Source organism: Notolepis coatsorum (assembly GCF_963971535.1).
Source record: "Notolepis coatsorum genome assembly, chromosome: 8".
Classification (NCBI taxonomy): Eukaryota; Metazoa; Chordata; class Actinopteri; order Aulopiformes; family Paralepididae; genus Notolepis; species Notolepis coatsorum.
In genome coordinates this window covers 144219352-144238328 of record NC_140172.1, presented here as the reverse complement: position 1 = coordinate 144238328, position 18977 = coordinate 144219352, and the positions used below count along the sequence as shown (strand labels likewise).

Sequence of the window (18977 nt, the reverse complement as noted above, 5' to 3'; positions counted from 1 at the left end):
TGAATCAATTTAGTAGATTCCCCCTCCCCTCCTCCCCCTCCCCTCCCCTTCGAGAGGGTATAGTCCTAAGCAACTCGCGAGACCTAGAAGATCTCACGGGACTTGAGGTATTCAAACACTTTGGCGCGATGGATGGTGTCTTCACTGACTGCTTGACAAATAGTCTGAGCCAAACTCCTTGGTAAGTCATTGACAATATTATGTATTATGCCATTCACATACCATAATCTTGCTGTCATCGTTTGACTACATGCTACTTTGTGAATTATTACCGTGGTGGCAACTAGTAGGCTAGAACGAAGCTTGTTAGCATTATTAGCTAACATGCTAGATGGTACTTAACTGGTAAGTGAGTTCTTATGGGAATAGTATGATTCTGTTCAGATACCATCACCGGGCTGTTATCGTTTGACTAAATGTTATCTCTGTGCCGTGGCAAATAGTTTGGAGCTTGTTTGAGCAAATAGTGATGCATATTATTATAGCTACTAACGTTAGCTAGCTATCATGCTAGCTAACGTTATTCTGCCATTTTGTTTCGTGATTAAAATGTACGTTTTTAATAGTTACATAAGCATTGTTGTAACTAGTGTTAACAAATACTTTATTATAGTTCAATTGTGTTAAACTTGGGACACAGCCATGGCTCTATTTTATTTCGTTTTGTATGTGAGGCATTTTAGCTTGCAGTTGTTGTGTTGCATTGTGGGTCTTCAGCACAAAGTAATCCCTTGCTGAGGGTAAGATGGTTTTCTGTCTGCTCAGACTCAGAATACTTAATTAACATGATCTGTGCTTCATAAAAAAACAGATATTATTTATCTGGTTTTGGTTATTTTGCACAGTAAATACTTATTCAGGCCTACCTGCAATTCAGAATTTAATCCAGCAGGGCGGCAGTGATGTTCATTCTGCCTTTTGTTATATATAAAAAATGGGGCTTTGAAAGACTGACATATTTGAACTTCTAGCTCCTGCTACTCTAAACATATATATATATAATATACACAGTCTTGATAAATTGCATACAAGGTTTTTTGAATATTTTGATCGTCTTCTTTTTAGAATTCGCTGGCAATCATCGCCGCTATCAAGGTGAGTTAACTAACACATTCTCAAATCATGTTTTGTTTTTACCACCAGACATGCGCTAGGTATATGGAGCTAGGTACACTTGCTACTGTAGGTTATATGGTGCTCATTGATAACTACTTTGATGGTGCTTATTTTTTCCTTATTTTGTTAATTATGTTGCTCTTTCTCTAGGAATGCCAATGTATAACTCCAGCCCCTATTACCACACTGCCATTGATTCAGCTCAGTAAGTATTATCTTTCAATTCAATATTGTCTGTCTCTCTCACCCCACTTCAAACTTCACACCTTTATCTGTGTTTTCATCTCTGTCTTTCTGTCTCTCTCACCTCGACCCCCTCCACTTCACACAACACCTACATTGCCAAAGCCTTTGTCATTTGATGACACAGCAGTGCTATGTCTGTCTCTCCCTCTATCTTATTATTCTCTCTCTCTCTCTCTCTCTCTCTCTCTCTCTCTCTCTCTCTCCCTCTCTCACTGGCATAACATTTTTATTGTCGTATTCAATATTTCAGAGATTCTTCGCCAGAGGAACTTGAAGCCATTCCTGAATTACCACCAGAGACCAGCAGTTGCACGCAGGCAGAGACTGCCTGTAGCGTGAGTTGAATTTTATACACAAGTTCACTGGTGTTTATTCTTATATAAAACGTCTCTAAAGACGTATGTTTACCTTTGCATTGATTGGCGGATTTTTGACTGAAGACATTGGATCTTTCCTGCTCTCCCATCCAAGTCCCAGGTTGTAATGACGTAATCATGACACTTAGTTGATTTTGAGTAGACAATTACTCGTTGCATCTGGGCTCATAGTCATAGCCATATAGGAATGACCGCTACACCGTCGCGCCAATAGCGGCCGAGGGAGGGAGAGTTAAGCGATTTCTTTGTCATTCAGACAGATTCTCCTATCTGCACCTATCTGACACGTATAGCCACTGATGGTGGAGAAGTGCTGTCCAATTAGCCATTTTGGGGAAATTCAGGCATAAAATAATATTCTGTTGTGTGTCACTGCTGTCAAACAATCCAATATTTCAGAGATTCTTCGCCAGTTGCGGGAAGTATGTCACCACCTGAAGACGCAGACCACCACCTGAAGCCCATGTAGAATTGTGAGTTGAATTTTATACATGATAGATCAGTGGTTCTCAAACTTTTTACACCAAGTACCACCTGAGAATGTAGCTGGCTCTCCAAGTACCACCATATGACCGGTGTTAAAATACAGTCTATTCAGCTATGCACAGTTCACGCAGGAGGCAAATGTATTCCTAATACCATTATTTATTGTTAACTTTTGTCAGACACAGCCACAATGTACAAAGGGATAGCACTAGAACTAGCAAACGCGTCCACACAACTCATACAATGCAAGGGCATTGAGAACATAATAACTAACATTCTCACATAGCAAGTGAGAAAATTAAGAACAACTGTATTTCAGCAAATGTACTTAATCTCTATCTCTCTCTCTCTCTCTCTCTCTCTCTCTCTCTCTCTCTCTCTCTCTCTCTCTCTCTCTCTCACACAGCAAGCAATTGTCCATCATTCTCTCTCTCTCTCTCTCTCTCTCTCACACACACGCACACACACACACACACACACACACACACACACAATTATTTTGTTACAAAAACTTAATTTCCTGCATTCTGGTGCAGGACTTTTTGAAATTTGACCCTTTAAATGCCAGTTTGTGTGATGGCATCACAAATTATTGTTAAAATAAACACACAAAGTAAAATATGTTCAATAGGATAGGAGCCCCGCATTTAGTGATCTAGGAGGCAAGTATTTTGTAATAAGATCAGATAGATAGAGCAATCACAAAATAAAGAAATGAGGCTCATCGTGCTCGCAAGCCACTGTCTAAAGTCTAATTGTGTTCTCAGAGGGATGACACTGGTGATCTACACCTCTACCAGAGGCCAGCAGCCAGAGGGGGACCCTGCTGACCACAAGGCCATCTGAATCATCCTATGCTGAATTGACATGGATGGCATCTCCCTTAAGCTGATGTGAGTATAACTTCCATGTACAAACACAAACACACCCACTCTATCTATATCTCTCTTCTAGGACATGTCATCATCATCAAACCTTTATTTAATTCTTGGGAGAACAGTAGGGTTGTAAAAAAAAGTGTAAACATCTTCAAATCATTATTAACACATCCACGCTGTAAAGGGTTATTGCCCGCCATGCTTTGACCGCCAGATCTCGCAAGTAGGGTCGAGCTGCAGACTCGGAGCCTCGGTCCAGATTGGAACTTCCGCTCGGAGCCTCGGTCCAGATTGGAACTTCCGCCCTGCCACAGGACTATTACTCCTGTGACAGGGCAATGCGCTGATTGGCGGAAAGTACGGAAGTATCTCGAAGTACGTCTGACGTATCTCGAATTACGTCTGACGTTTCTCTACGTTAGCGAACATTAAACGTTGTATTCATAAAATAATATAAATTCAGCAGCATGGGGAGGGCCGGGGGGAGGGGAGGTACAGGTAGTAGAAGACATAGAGGTACAGGTCACATAATTATAGTACAGTGGAGAAGTAAAAATAGAATAAAAAGGCAGTGGAAACAATATACAATATTATTAACTCTAATAATAACACGCCTCGCGGGCTCATTATAATACGAGAGCCGTGGGTCTGCATTGTATAGAGCGGATCCCCCGGCCGTATTCAAGCGCTGGAGCGCTTTGCGATGGATCAAACTGTATTAATATAGTAGTAATAATAGTAGTTGGCTAGTTGCGCGCTTCTGGCCACCTCCCGCAGTGCGCGCATACACACATACTGTCTGTAGCCTATACAGTACGTGCAAAATTAGTTGTCAAGAGCCAATCGCACAGGTTGCCTCATCTCATCTGGCTCTGCAAATAGATCTAGAGTCTGAATATCATATATAGCCTTCTGATGATCTCTCTCTCTCTCTCTCTCTCTCTCTCTCGTCTCAAATCCATTCTGAGAACGGAATGCAGTGCCCGCGACGAGGGTCTTGATTGATTGATTGATTGATTGATTGATTGATTGATTGAAAATTGTATTAACAGATCATGCTGGACCTACAAAACAGTACAGTACTGTTTCTCATTCCTGTACTGTTGTTTATACTCTGCTCCTGTGTTGTAACCCAACCCCCTCCAATGTACAGTAAATGACCAAGTATGGTTTTGTCAATATTCCAATGTACAGTTTTGCTTGTACAGTTGCACAGTGTCCCCCACCCACCCACCCCTCCTACCCGACCCCCCCCCCCCCCCAAGGCGAAAGTCTTTCTCTGGTCTGCATCCCCTTAACAATTGTGTGTATTGAGCTGTACTGTACTGTACCCATTCTGCAATCTGTTAATAAAATGTTCAATCAAGAATGGAGTGATTGACAGTGTCAAAGGCCTTTTGTAGGTCCAGCATGATCTGTTAATACAATTTTCAATCAATCAATCAATCAATCAATCAATCAAGACCCGCGTCGCAGGCACTGCATTCCGTTCTCAGAATGGATTTGAGAGAGATCATCAGCAGGCTATATATGATATTCAGACTCTAGATCTATTTGCAGAGCCAGATGAGATGAGGCAACCTGTGCGATTGGCTCTTGACAACTAATTTTGCACGTACTGTATAGGCTACAGACAGTATGTGTGTATGCGCGCACTGCGGGAGGTGGCCAGAAGCGCGCAACTAGCCAACTACTATTATTACTACTATATTAATACAGTTTTATCCATGGCAAAGCGCTCCAGCGCTTGAATACGGCCGGGGGATCCGCTCTATACAATGCAGACCCACGGCTCTCGTATTATAATGAGCCTGCGAGGCGTGTTATTATTAGAGTTAATAATATTGTATATTGTTTCCACTGCCTTTTTATTCTATTTTTACTTCTCCACTGTACTATAATTATGTGACCTGTACCTCTATGTCTTCTACTACCTGTACCTCCCCTCCCCCCGGCCCTCCCCATGCTGCTGAATTTATATTATTTTATGAATACAACGTTTAATGTTCGCTAACGTAGAGAAACGTCAGACGTAATTCGAGATACGTCAGACGTACTTCGAGATACTTCCGTACTTTCCGCCAATCAGCGCATTGCCCTGTCACAGGAGTAATAGTCCTGTGGCAGGGCGGAAGTTCCAATCTGGACCGAGGCTCCGAGTCTGCAGCTGGACCCTATTGGATCTCGCTGTACAGCGTTATTGAGATCAATATTGAATTTTTTCGCCATGGCATTCAAAATTCATATATACACCCATGGCCGCCTAGTTATAGTTGAAAGTGGGGGTGCAAGATTCTTTTTTATTCTTTTTTTTTATTTTATTTTTTTTACATTTAATGAACACCTGTATGTGCAATTTCCTGCAATATAGAGCCTTCAATCTTGACCAAAATAAAGCTGCTCTTTTCACTATAAAACTCAGTTTATATTGCAGTATGATAGCTATAATAATAATAACTTCACTGCGAGGGCTCTTTTAGCTAACGCTAGCTAGGCACGTATGATAGCCAATTACTATTATAATAATAATAATAATAATAACTTTCCCATCCTCCCAAAGCCCCTCCGGCCCCGTTCACATCCGCAGCGGCAGTACCAACAACAACAACAATTAATTGACGCTATCAATAGCCCCAGTGAGCGCGGCGGCTGGCTGAATGAATGAATGAAAACTTTATTTAACAGATTGCAGAATGGGTACAATACAGTACGGTTCAATACACACAATTGTTAAGGTGATGCAGACCAGAGAAAGACGTTTGTCTTGTTTACATCAGGGTCCATAGCCCCTTTCGTGACTGTGCTGCACCGAGTGAATCCACAGTCACTTGCTCCTCAATGGGAAACCAACCTAGATTTACCCTGAAGGACTGGTTCTGGCCGAACCGTTCGTTATACAAGTATCACAGAGACATTACAAATGTGCTCACAGTTGCACGAGGGTTTCGGACAGAGATACGGGATGGTGCGCAGGCGCTGTGATCACCCAACGGCGGAAATAATGCCGCTTTGAGCAGTTTATAAAAAAATATTAAAAATATTTATTAGCAACGCCGAGCTTTCAAACCATCCCGTATCTCTGTCCGAACATATACAGAAATAAATACAGTAAAAACATACATGACATCATGACATTTATGGCATAGGGACATACATGACATACAGGTATATACTGTAGTACTGTTACATTTGTGACATATACGATATGCAAATAATATACAGTACTGTTACCCAGAGATCCTAACAGAAAATATTATATATATATGATGGGGATGAGACTGTACATTAGGAGGAGGGGGGGGGGGGTGGACATTTACGGTGGCCAGTTTCGAATTGCAGTCTCCCGTAGGTGCTCTTTAAGAGCGGTTTTGAATGTGGGCAGGGGTAAAGTGGGTTTTAGGAGTGAGGTTAAGCAGTAGTCTGACCAGTTTGTTTTGTGATGTTTGTAATCTTGTTTTTAGTGCCTTTGAGGTGCTTTGGTACCATGAGGTGCAGGCATAGTCGTAGTACCCTTGAATGAGTACTGAGAGTACCCATGATTTTTGCCATTTTGTTATCGTGAAATTGGTATTAAATTTAATTCTGATTGGCATTAAAAAGTCTTAAAGCCTTAAATCTGACTGGGCTAAACCCTGGTTATTTTCAGCCCAATTTATTCATTTCACTGCAAACCATCTGATCAATATATCACCCATACTACATAAAGCATTTACTGACGATCACGTAATTATAAACGCCGCCCCCCCCCCCTTTCCTCCGTGCATGATGACGCATAACGTATACGATCATATACAGTTGAATTTTTTAATATAGCGTGTCTAGGGAATAAACGGCAATCGATGCATTTAGGTCTATAACTCACGTTCTAGGAATTACTACAGGAAATGATAAAACATACTTATATTCTAGAAGGTATTTTTGTATGAATGAAAAAGTATAACGTTCCTACATCCTGAACAATAGATAATCGATGTTGAATGCAGGCATTAAAGTGTTCCGTCTCAAGACGGATTTCCGTCAATTTGATTGGGGAGATCCGTCAATTTGATTCGCAGTCTAACGGAATTGACTACCTGGTATAATATGATTTGTAGATGCATACAGATTGAAACAAAATTGAGCCAATCAGAGGCGCCAAATATCATGAAAAGGGAATTTTTTCTACCGAGGCGGCGCCAAGCAGTCATCACTCAGGGACTCGAGTGGTTGCAGCTGGAGGCTATTGGGCGAGTGACATTTGCGAGGTCTGTCCGCCACATGGCAGGGTAACAAAATAGTTGTGTCCCCTGCTGTGGTTGTGAGTATAGTATACGTTTATTAGCTTAACTCCGTAGCAACATCACACAGGTGTATCTGTAGACAGTCTCCTCCCCACCGTATATATCTTTTTTCCTACCACCCACCCCCTCCTAATGTACAGTCCCGGACTTTCCAGTGAATCATAGTGTCCTTTTTTTTCATTTTCCCAGATGCACCATGCACCAAGGATCCAGCTGATTACTGCCAATCTGGAGGATTGTTCCTTATCTGCTCTTCACTTGTGCCACTGATTCATTGACCTTTTGTGGTGTGGTATGTTTTGATTTTTACTTAGTAATACACTGTATAGTTGGGATTCTGAATTAAACAGTATAATGTTCACATATATTATGGAGCCCCCAGGGGTCGGGAGAATATTGTGGAAAACAATATAAAACTGAAATGGTAAAGCTAAAAAACTGTAGACCTGACCACAACCCCCTCGGTTCAACAGCACAATATGTTGCTTTCTCCGCTTTTAAAAGTTGAAATCATCTGATGACATTGAAGGGATAGTTCAGAATTGTGGACATAAAGTTTAATTTACTACTTGGCCATTATGTTATGTTCAATGGACTGCACTTATATAGCAATAGCGCTTTTATCCAAAGCGCGTATGGCCTCTCATTCACCTATTCACACACATTCACACACCAATGGTGGCAGCTGCCATGCATATTGATCCATAAATAGTGTTTAGATTGTACTTCTATAGGTTTTTAACTTTACATACTGTATTTAAACATTATATTTGAACAAACACTGCAAGCTAAAGTTTTAAATCATTTGAATCTGTTTTATACAGCACACTTGCTTCCAAAATAAAGCAGTTTTACAATCCTGATCGTTTGTTAACACTTGAAGCTTTTTGTTTCTAACAATCTGTACAATAAAAGTGTTTCTCTGCTGAACTTTGAGTTCTGTCACTTTATTGAAGGAGTTTGATTGTAATAATTGAGGAAAAACCTGTGAAATAACAGTGTTTCACTGCTGAACTTTAAGTTCTGTCACTTAATTGAAGGAGTTTGATTGTAATAATTATGGGAAAACCTGTAAAATAACAGTGTTTCACTGCTGAACTTTAAGTTCTGTCACTTTATTGAAGGAGTTTGATCGTAATAATTGAGGAAAAACCTGTGAAATAACAGTGTTTCACTGCTGAACTTTGAGTTCTGTCACTTAATTGAAGGAGTTTGATTGTAATAATTATGGGAAAACATGTAAAATAACAGTGTTTCACTGCTGAACTTTGAGTTCTGTCACTTAATTGAAGGAGTTTGATTGTAATAATTATGGGAAAACATGTAGAATAACAGTGTTTCACTGCTGAACTTTGAGTTCTGTCACTTAATTGAAGGAGTTTGATTGTAATAATTATGGGAAAACATGTAAAATAACAGTGTTTCACTGCTGAACTTTGAGTTCTGTCACTTAATTGAAGGAGTTTGATTGTAATAATTCTGGGAAAACATGTAAAATAACAGTGTTTCACTGCTGAACTTTGAGTTCTGTCACTTAATTGAAGGAGTTTGATTGTAATAATTATGGGAAAACATGTAAAATAACAGTGTTTCACTGCTGAACTTTGAGTTCTGTCACTTAATTGAAGGAGTTTGATTGTAATAATTATGGGAAAACATGTAGAATAACAGTGTTTCACTGCTGAACTTTGAGTTCTGTCACTTAATTGAAGGAGTTTGATTGTAATAATTATGGGAAAACATGTAAAATAACAGTGTTTCACTGCTGAACTTTGAGTTCTGTCACTTAATTGAAGGAGTTTGATTGTAATAATTCTGGGAAAACATGTAAAATAACAGTGTTTCACTGCTGAACTTTGAGTTCTGTCACTTAATTGAAGGAGTTTGATTGTAATAATTCTGGGAAAACATGTAAAATAACAGTGTTTCACTGCTGAACTTTAAGTTCTGTCACTTTATTGAAGGAATTTGATTGTAATAATTCTGGGAAAACATGTAAAATAACAGTGTTTCACTGCTGAACTTTAAGTTCTGTCACTTTATTGAAGGAGTTTGATCATAATAATTTAGGAAAAACCTGTGAAATAACAGTGTTTCACTGCTGAACTTTAAGTTCTGTCACTTTATTGAAGGAGTTTGATCGTAATAATTTAGGAAAGACCTGTGAAATAACAGTGTTTCACTGCTGAACTTTGAGTTATGTCACTTAATTGAAGGAGTTTCATCGTAAATGTAGGGAAAACTTGTGAAATAACAGTGTTTCACTGCTGAACTTTAAGTTCTGTCACTTTATTGAAGGTGTTTGATCATAATAATGTAGGAAAAAACCTGTAAAATAACAGTGTTTCACTGCTGAACCTAACCTGTCAATTAACAGTGATTCTCTGTTCTCGGGTTCTCAAATAATAAACAGAATTATCTGTAAATTTATTGCTTTTCCACTTTATTTTAATTAGGGTATTTCAATGTAAATTTTACACTAATTCAATGTCCCCAAACTGCCAGACTTTTACCGTTTTTCTACCGATTTTTTTTTTACAGTGTATGTACAAAAGAAATAAACAGTTAATCTCTAGTCTTTACAGTTTTCTTCAATTGCATAAACACTCAAATCAAAAGTATTACACAATTATCAAAACATTACACTCAAGGAGCAAAACATAGGCCCAGATTTGCACCTCTATAAGCACAATGTCAGCCTCACACTTTTTGCAAAACAATACACAGAGCAAAAAAGTATCTTGCCAGATCCAGCTAGGCAAAGAGATAATGTCTAGTATTTTCTGTACTCTATTTAAATTTTTTCAAAATTGTTTTTGTTTTACTGTAATTTTAACCTGTAGGCCTACTGGATACAGTAGTTTATGTTTGTCTGATATTTGCTGAGCTTACAGTGTTATGCACATAGTAGCATGAAAACTGGGACATGTTTTGTTGTGATTCTCCATGTTGAAATGTTGACTGATTTGGTTATATGGCGAGAAAATTTATATTTTCATCAGTCTGCATCATTGATTTGGGTATATGGAGAGAAAATGTTTTTTTTCCAGCAGTCTGCATCATTGATTTGGGTATATGTAGATAAATAAATAATATTTTCATCAGTCTACAGCATTGGTCTTGTGTAGTGTTTGGTGAATTTATTGTATATTTGCACATTCTCTGCGTACTTCACTTACAGTACTCTAATCACTGAGAAGTAGAATAGCTAAATGTGTTTTAGGTTAAGCACAGCAGTGTGAGTAACTGGTTCAAACAGAATTAAGTCATATAAAACGCGTGTTTCATATAGTAACAAAATGTAGTTTTTTTAAATTAGTGTATGGTTTTGACAAGTGTTTAATTTAGCAAAGGATCTGAGGTGTTCTGATAATTGTGTGTGTGGTTGTGCTAATTGTGTGTTTTGAAACACCGGGCCCCGTTTTAAAAATCATGCTTAAGCAATCGAAAAAAAAAGTCTCATAAAAAAGATATTAGATTTTTGGGTATTTTCCTGCCTTTGGTCCGCTTTGCATTCACATCTCAAATGCAGGGTTCACTTGCAAGAGTGAATGAGCTTTCACACCACCCCAAACCAACCGGACTATCCGAGGAAATTAACCAGGGTTCGATTAAAGCTTATTATAGTTTATCACAGTATCATGAGCATGTCTTTGTCAGTGGACACTGGACATGGGTATGGAGGCTCCAGTGCTGCTGCGTTAAAGTGCACATCTTCAATACCTATCTGTACTATTTAAAAGCACAGTGCAGGACACACTCAAAGGTTATCGCACCTCAGAGATGGCAGTGGACATGTATGACAGGACAAAGGCCATATGTAATGGCATCTTGTGGCACAAGCTCAGACCTCAGCTCAGGAGATCAGCTGAGACAGAGACTGTTCTATCCAGAGCTTGAGAGCAGGTTCTCATGAGTTGGATAACAACTTATGAGAGGCATACAGGCATGTTATCCAGCCTCAGACCAGTTTCTCTCAGTGGAATTGCTGCAACCCCTCGCCACACATTACAATATCCAACTATTGCCAGAGAAGATCACAGTTGCAAAGTGTTTCCTGGTCAGGACAGGCAGAGATGCAGTCCCTACTATCCAAAGTGTCTTTTCCCTCCTGGATGATGATGATAATAATAATAATAATAATAATAATAATAATAATAATAATAATAATAATAATAATAATAATAATAATAATAATAATAATAATAATAATAATAATAATAATAATAATAATAATAATAATAATAATAATGCATTTGATTTATAAGGCGCCTTTCAGGACACTAAAGAAAAAGTCCACAAATCGGTGAATGAAAAATTATAGGATCAAATGAAAACTACTTACTAAAAATGTTTAAAAGTACTAAAAACCAACAAAAAATACCAAACACTAACAAACATTCAGCAAAGACAATGGGGATGCTGACATAAAAAAAAAAAAAAAAAAATGTAATTTTTTTTTTTTTTTTTTTTTTTTAGATCCGGGGCTAGGAGAAAAACATCCGGGGCTAAAGCCCCGGAAGCCCAGGGCTAACGACGCCACTGATCTAGACCACCATTACTAGTAATTAAAAAGAATATTGCAGACAAAATCAGCACTGCACCTCTATAGAGCACACACACAGCACTTCTAATAAATAGGAAACATCACTGCACTGCTGGATAGAATAAACAATAAAATAAAGCGGTCAGATGGCACAGAGGTAAAAAATGGAAACTAATTAAAACTCTAAAAAGGAAATTACTTGACGTACAGAGAAGTTAAAAAGAGGAAAAACACACACAAACGCACCACAGGTCACTTTAAACACACAAGAAAAGGACACTTTAAAAGAAGGAAAAGGACAATGGCAATGGTATGACAAGGTTTGGCACATGTTTCCACGAAAGCAGGATTAAATTTTTTTTATAAATCAACTCTGTAGATCATCCTCCATGTGTGTGTGGTTTTGCAAAGTAAACAATGGGAAATAGCGGTGTAATGGTATAAAACCACGGTTCGGTACGTACCTCGGTTTTGAAGTTCGGTACGGGTTTTCGGTACAGTGGGGGAAAGTTTGGCTTTCCATGTTCCACTCAGGGGTAATGTAGTGTGCAATAACTAATTGTACTTGTAGGGCTGTCAACGAATATTCTATATCGAAATGAATAATCGACTTGTAAAAGAGAAAGCATTAAACAGATCATCTGTCTAAACCTCGTAACTCTATTCGCCCTCAAATCTGTGTTAATTTTTTTATTTGCATACTCGTGTTCTGTGTCTTGAGTCGTACTCTATTGTATTCTGCATCTGTTAATAAAGTTTCAATCTGTAAGAGCCTCAAATTTCCATGTACATTTAATAAGTTGTCAGCCAGTTTCTAACCTGTAACATTCCTAAAGTAAAGGCCAAAGGTAGATCAATGTTGTTGAAGTTATGTAGACAATCTTTCCATTCCTGGTAACTGTAATGCATTCTATATTGTTGGCAGTATTTATAGTATGTGGAATCTAGAGATGGAAATATGCAGCATTGCACTTGATATACAGTCATTTCTCACATGGTTGATTATCAAAACAATCGCTTATCAACAGAAGGTAAACATTACTTTGAACTGTACAGTAATCCAGAACTATTTCATTGCACTGTTAATAGACTGATTTTATAGTATGTCACATCATTCATGTCTTTCACATTCTACTAAAACTGAATCAAACCATAAACAAGGTGGCCTGTTGGGATGTTAGATCCTAATGTGAAAAACTGATTGTATATGTCAGGAGAAGACTGGTACTCATCATCAGGTCCACAGACGGGCCTCGCATCTTCGTCTCCACAAAGTACTGGGGGGGTCTACTGTATGTGAGACATATTTCCTTAGTGAAAGAAAAATGATATATGTGAACAAGTATGTTGTGTGCCAGGTTTATGTGCAGTCATGGTAAAGTGAGAGGTGACGGGTGGACCACCACTTATTCTGATGTAACTCTAACCAGTTAACAGTCTCTCCATCTATGTAACTCTAACCATATTTGCATATCTTGTATGTTTGATTTGATTTGATTTTTATTTGTCTCGAACATAGAAACATAAAACAAGTTTAAAAAACCAAAAGGTAAATAGTCAAAGACTATTTCCATACAATAAGTGTTCGAGAAGGAACAGGGGGAAGTAAAACAACTTATCAAGCCCTGCCCCTTCCTTACAATATTTGACATTATAATTTAATAAAAATAAAAATAATATAACAAATAAAAAATTTAATAAAAGTAATTTTTTTTTTATATATCCAAATATCCAAATGAGAAAAAATAATAGGCAGTCACATTACTGCTCAAGCTCCTCTCTCTTATATGTGTCCATAAGTGCTTGTTTATAGCTACCTTTAAATGTATTGATAATTTTGCTTAATTTTATATTCGCATCCCGACCATTCCAGAGTGATACCCCACAAACTGCAATGCACATACTTTTAAGAGTTGTACGTACCGTAGGTTGCTTTAAAGCTAATGTCCCTCTAAAATTATAAACACTTTCTCTAGCCGTCATTTTTTTTTTAAGTTGCTTGGTAATTTGTTTTTTATTGCCAGAAACATAATTTGTGCAGATTTGAATTTGATTAAGTCCATGAATTTTTATGTTTGACTCCTTACAAACAGACTATTTGTGTGATCTAAATATCTACCATGATGTACTATCCGTATGGCTCTTTTTTGCAGTGTGCATATCTTTTGTAAGTTGCTTTTATAAGTATTTCCCCAGATTTCAACACAATATGATAGATATGGTACAATGAGTGTGCAATATAATGTATATAGAGTTTTCTGATTCAGGATATATCTAGTCTTGCCCAGTTTACCAATACTTCTCGCTAACTTTGAACACAAATATTTTATATGGGGTTTCCAGCAGAGTTTGTGGTCTATTAAGACCCCTAGAAACTTGTTTGTATATACTCTCTCAATTTTTACATTATCAATTTTCAGTTGAGGATCAGTGATTATTTTACAATTTCCAAATATCATGAAGTTGTTTTTTTTCAAATTGAGTGATAACTTATTTGTGTTGAACCAACCTTTTAATTTGTCCATTTCTATGTTTGCCACTTCTAAAAGCTGCTGAAGGTCATCCCCCGAACATAAAATGTTTGTGTCATCCGCAAAGACAAATTTCAATATGTCAGATACTTTTCATAATCATTTATGTATAAAATGAACAATTTGGGTCCCAATACTGACCCCTGTGGAACACCACAGGTAATGTTTAAGCATTGTGACTTGTGCTGACCCATCAGAACAAATTGCTGCCTGTTACTAATATAGATTTTCAGCCATAGAGCAACCCCTCTGACACCAAACCTGTCCATCTTTTTCAGTAAAATCTCATGATCTATTGTATCAAAAGCTTTTCTTTAGGTCAATGAATATTCCTAATACATATTTCTTTCTCTCTATACCATCCGTTATTTCCTCTACAAGCTCCATTAATGCCATGGAGGTAGATCTAGCTGTTCTAAAACCATGTCTGGCTGTCCATTAGGAGATTATGTTTTTCAAAGAAAGTGTCTAATCTTGCAACATATAGTTTTTCGAGTATCTTTGAGAACTGTGATAGCAGGGATACCGGTCTATAATTGGTAAACAAATGCTTGTCTCCAGCTTTAAATAATGGTATAACCTTTGCAATTTTCATTTTTTGAGGGAATGCTCCCATTTTCAACGACAAATTGAATATATGAGATAGTGGCTCCACAACTCCTTGAATAATATATATATATTTTTTTTACCATTTTATATAACAAACTTAAATGTCCAAACCCAACCCCCTCCAATGCACAGTCCCCCCCACCCAATCACCTCCAATGTACAGTTTTCCCCACCTACCCCACCTCTTCCAATGTACAGTTTCTTCCCCCTCAAATGTATATACGGTACTCTCTTTTTAGACTCTTTTTGTATCACAAACAGTGCTGTATATTTGTAGATCTAGTATGTCATAAATGTCTAGATGTAACAGTACTGTCTATCTGTATGTCGTGTATGTCATATATGTTATGATGCATTGAAAATGGGGGACCCTGATGTAAACTGATTTGCCAATACAGTACAGTTTGTGATACGAAAATAGTCCAGAAAAGAGAGTATATACATTTGACGTAGAAACTGTACATTGGAGGAGGTTGGGTAGGTGGGGGGGACTGTACATTGGAGGTGGTTGGGTGGGGGGGGGGGAGGTTGGGTAGGAGGGGGACACTGTACAACTGTACAAGCAAAACTGTACATTGGGATATTGACAAGACCATACTTGGTAATTTACTGTACATTGGAGGTGGTTGTGTTAGGACATTTACAGGGGTCAGTTTCGAATTGCAGTCTCCCGTAGGTGTTTTTTGAGAGTGTTTTTGAAAGTGGGTAGTGATTCACATTCCTTTACAGCTTTGGGTAGGGCGTTCCACATTGATGTGGCATAATTGCTAAACGTGTTTAGTCCCTTGTTTGAGCCGAATCTGGGTTTAACATGATTTGTGGAGCTCCCTCTGGTGTTGTGATCGTGGTATTCACTGACCTTTGGGAAGTATTTTGGTCTGCATCCCCTTAATAATTGTGTGTATTGAGCTGTACTGTATTGTACCCATTCTGCAATCTGTTAATAAAATGTCCAATCAATCAATCGGCTAACACGTGTCTGTTGCATTAGTAACACGTAGGGAGAGATAGAGAGAGAGAGCGAGAGAGCCCCCCCCCTCATCCGCATGCGCAGTAGTGCAAAACTAGGTACAAGCCCCGACGCCCCGCACAGTAAAACCGAGTACAAGCCCCGAGGACCCGCCTCAAACCGAGTACAAGCCCCGAAGCCCCGCCCAGACGTTGGATTTGCGGCTCTGCAGATATCCCCTATTGGGCTGAACACTCCCGCCGTGACGTCATTACGTGCGTTTGCGCGCGGCGCGTGATCTTTTTCCGTAGCCGCATTTCTCGGAGACGCTCTCTGATTGGCCGACGCCTGTTTCTACACGCACTCTTTCGAAGTTGGTTAAGGTTAGAGTTTGTCTTATAGCATGGCGATAGAACGCCAGGTAGTTTGCAGGCTGTTTGACGTGGAAATGGACAAAGACACAACTCGTCACGCGATTGGGCAAACGCGTCAGTGGCCAATCAGAGAGCGTCAGTCAGTGCCAATCAGAGAGCGTCTCCTAGAAATGCGGCTACGGAAAAAAATCACGCGCGCGCGACTGCTGCACTTCCGGACTCCTACGAGCCAGGTGGCGTGTAGCTTTATGCCAAGCAAGCAGTGCAAAAATTTACCGTAGTGGCATGCAGTAATGCGCCTTTCATTTTCCGCCGCCCAGCGCCCAGGTCGTGCGGAAATAGGCTGTCTATTGCCATTCTCTTTGACAAACTCTAACCTTAACCAGCTCCTTAACAACGCCTAAACTTAACCGTTCTAACCTTAACCAACTCCGAAACAATGCCTAACCTTAACCTTAACCTTAACCGTGCCTAACCTTAACCATAGAAATTATATTGCCATTCTCTTTGACAAACTCTAACCTTAACCAGCTCCTTAACAGCGCCTAAACTTAACCGTTCTAACCTTAACCAACTCCGAAACAATGCCTAACCTTAACCTTAACCTTAACCGAAAGAATACACGTTAAAAAAAAATCACGTTAAAAAATATTTTCGATGGGATTCGAACTCGCCAGCAAACAAGCCATAGGATCCACAGCCATGTGTCCTTGCCAATTGAGCTATTTTCTAGATACTGAATAAGGGGCGGTGACTTATATATATTGAGCTCCGCTCGTGTCGGATCTCATGCGCATGCGCGGGCACCTCGCGCGAGCACGCCGGCGCACGCACGCACCTGAGCGAGCACGCCGCCGCCGGTGCACGCACGGTAGCATTTGTCTGAAAAGAAGGGCGCTTTACCGCACTAGCGTGCGGTGACGAATGCGGAAGCATTTTTGCACTGCTTGCTTGGCATTAACGTACAGGCAGCCAGCTGAGCTGCGTTGCGTTACTCTCAGCCAGATAAACGCTTATAAAAGTTGTAATTCGTGTTTTAAACGTTATCTACTTGTTGCTACATGTCCCGTAAAATATTCCACTCATCCTGTGTACATTCTGTTCGGATCCAAGATCACTAAGCCACCTTTGTATTAGTTTAGTCTCGGAGAAAGTAGGCTAATGCTAACGAGACCGCCTGTTTGCTAGCCCCTGTATGGCTTGCTACTAGCTGTTGGCCATTACTAGCTAGCTTGCTACTAGCTTTGATTGATTGAAAAGTGTATTAACAGTTTGCAGAATGGGTACAGTACAGTACAATGCATACAATTGTTATAACTGTTGGCCATTACTAGCTAGCTTGTTACTAGCTGTTGGCCATTACTAGCTAGCTATCTGTAGCTACTGCTAGCTGGTGTTCTGCGAAATTCTACTACTTCCTCGAAAACTGCTGCCGTAGCGCGACTCGATAGACGCGTCTGCGTCTGTTAATAGACATATATATCGCTATCAAAGAATGCTCCCACTACAGAATCATTTTATATGACCTCACTACTCACTCCATGTATACTGTATGCATATATAACGGGTACGTCCTAGTACCCGTCACGAAACTTCGACCATGCCTCGAGTGGGAGTCGAACCCCGAGCGTCTGCTCCGGGGCCAGTATAGCAAACCGCTGCGCCAAGAAGGGAATTCCCCCCTAAGCGCTCGGTTTATCTGCCTCTGGGGAGTGAGTTTTACACACTTCTATGTGCCGTAGTCACACTATCGCGGCACATATCCGTTACATTCACCCCCCCTAAACTCACACCACCCAAGGCATCCGGGTCAACGGCACCAGTATAACGGGTACGTCCTAGTACCCGTCACGAAGCTTCGACCATGCCTCGAGTGGGAGTCGAACCCTGAGCGTCTGCTCCGGGGCCAGTATAGCAAACCGCTGCGCCAAGAAGGGAATTCCCCCCTAAGCGCTCGGTTTATCTGCCTCTGGGGAGTGAGTTTTACACACTTCTATGTGCCGTAGTCACACTATCGCGGCACATATCCGTTACACATATGGTGAGCTTATTTGTATACTCTCATAAAATTTTTATGTAAGATTTCTGGGGTAAGGTATTTCAATACACCAATATATCGCTATCAAATAAACTCAGAATTCAGGGAAAGAAACTGTTGCTTTTAACCATGGATTTATTTATATACACTCCATGTATACTGTATGCATATGTTGAACAAAAAAAACATTGAACAACATGTTATCAACATTCAAACTTATTTAGCAATGTACAGTTTTACACACTTCTATGTGCCGTAGTCACACTATCGCGGCACATATCCGTTACATTCACCCCCCCCTAAACTCACACCACCCAAGGCATCCGGGTCAACGGCACCAGTATAACGGGTACGTCCTAGTACCCGTCACGAAACTTCGACCATGCCTCGAGTGGGAGTCGAACCCCGAGCGTCTGCTCCGGGGCCAGTATAGCAAACCGCTGCGCCAAGAAGGGAATTCCCCCCTAAGCGCTCGGTTTATCTGCCTCTGGGGAGTGAGTTTTACACACTTCTATGTGCCGTAGTCACACTATCGCGGCACATATCC

At 39.7% G+C, this 18977-nt stretch overlaps 1 long non-coding RNA gene across 1 annotated transcript; it reads left to right on the top strand.

The window, feature by feature from the left end:
- Positions 1-75: 75 nt before the first annotated feature.
- Positions 76-7806, top strand: LOC311233224. Its single transcript, XR_014620013.1, has 7 exons — positions 76-181; positions 1066-1095; positions 1267-1321; positions 1613-1697; positions 2139-2212; positions 2993-3118; positions 7573-7806. It is a non-coding gene; the product is annotated as an uncharacterized lncRNA (long non-coding RNA).
- The last annotated feature ends 11171 nt before the right edge of the window (positions 7807-18977 follow it).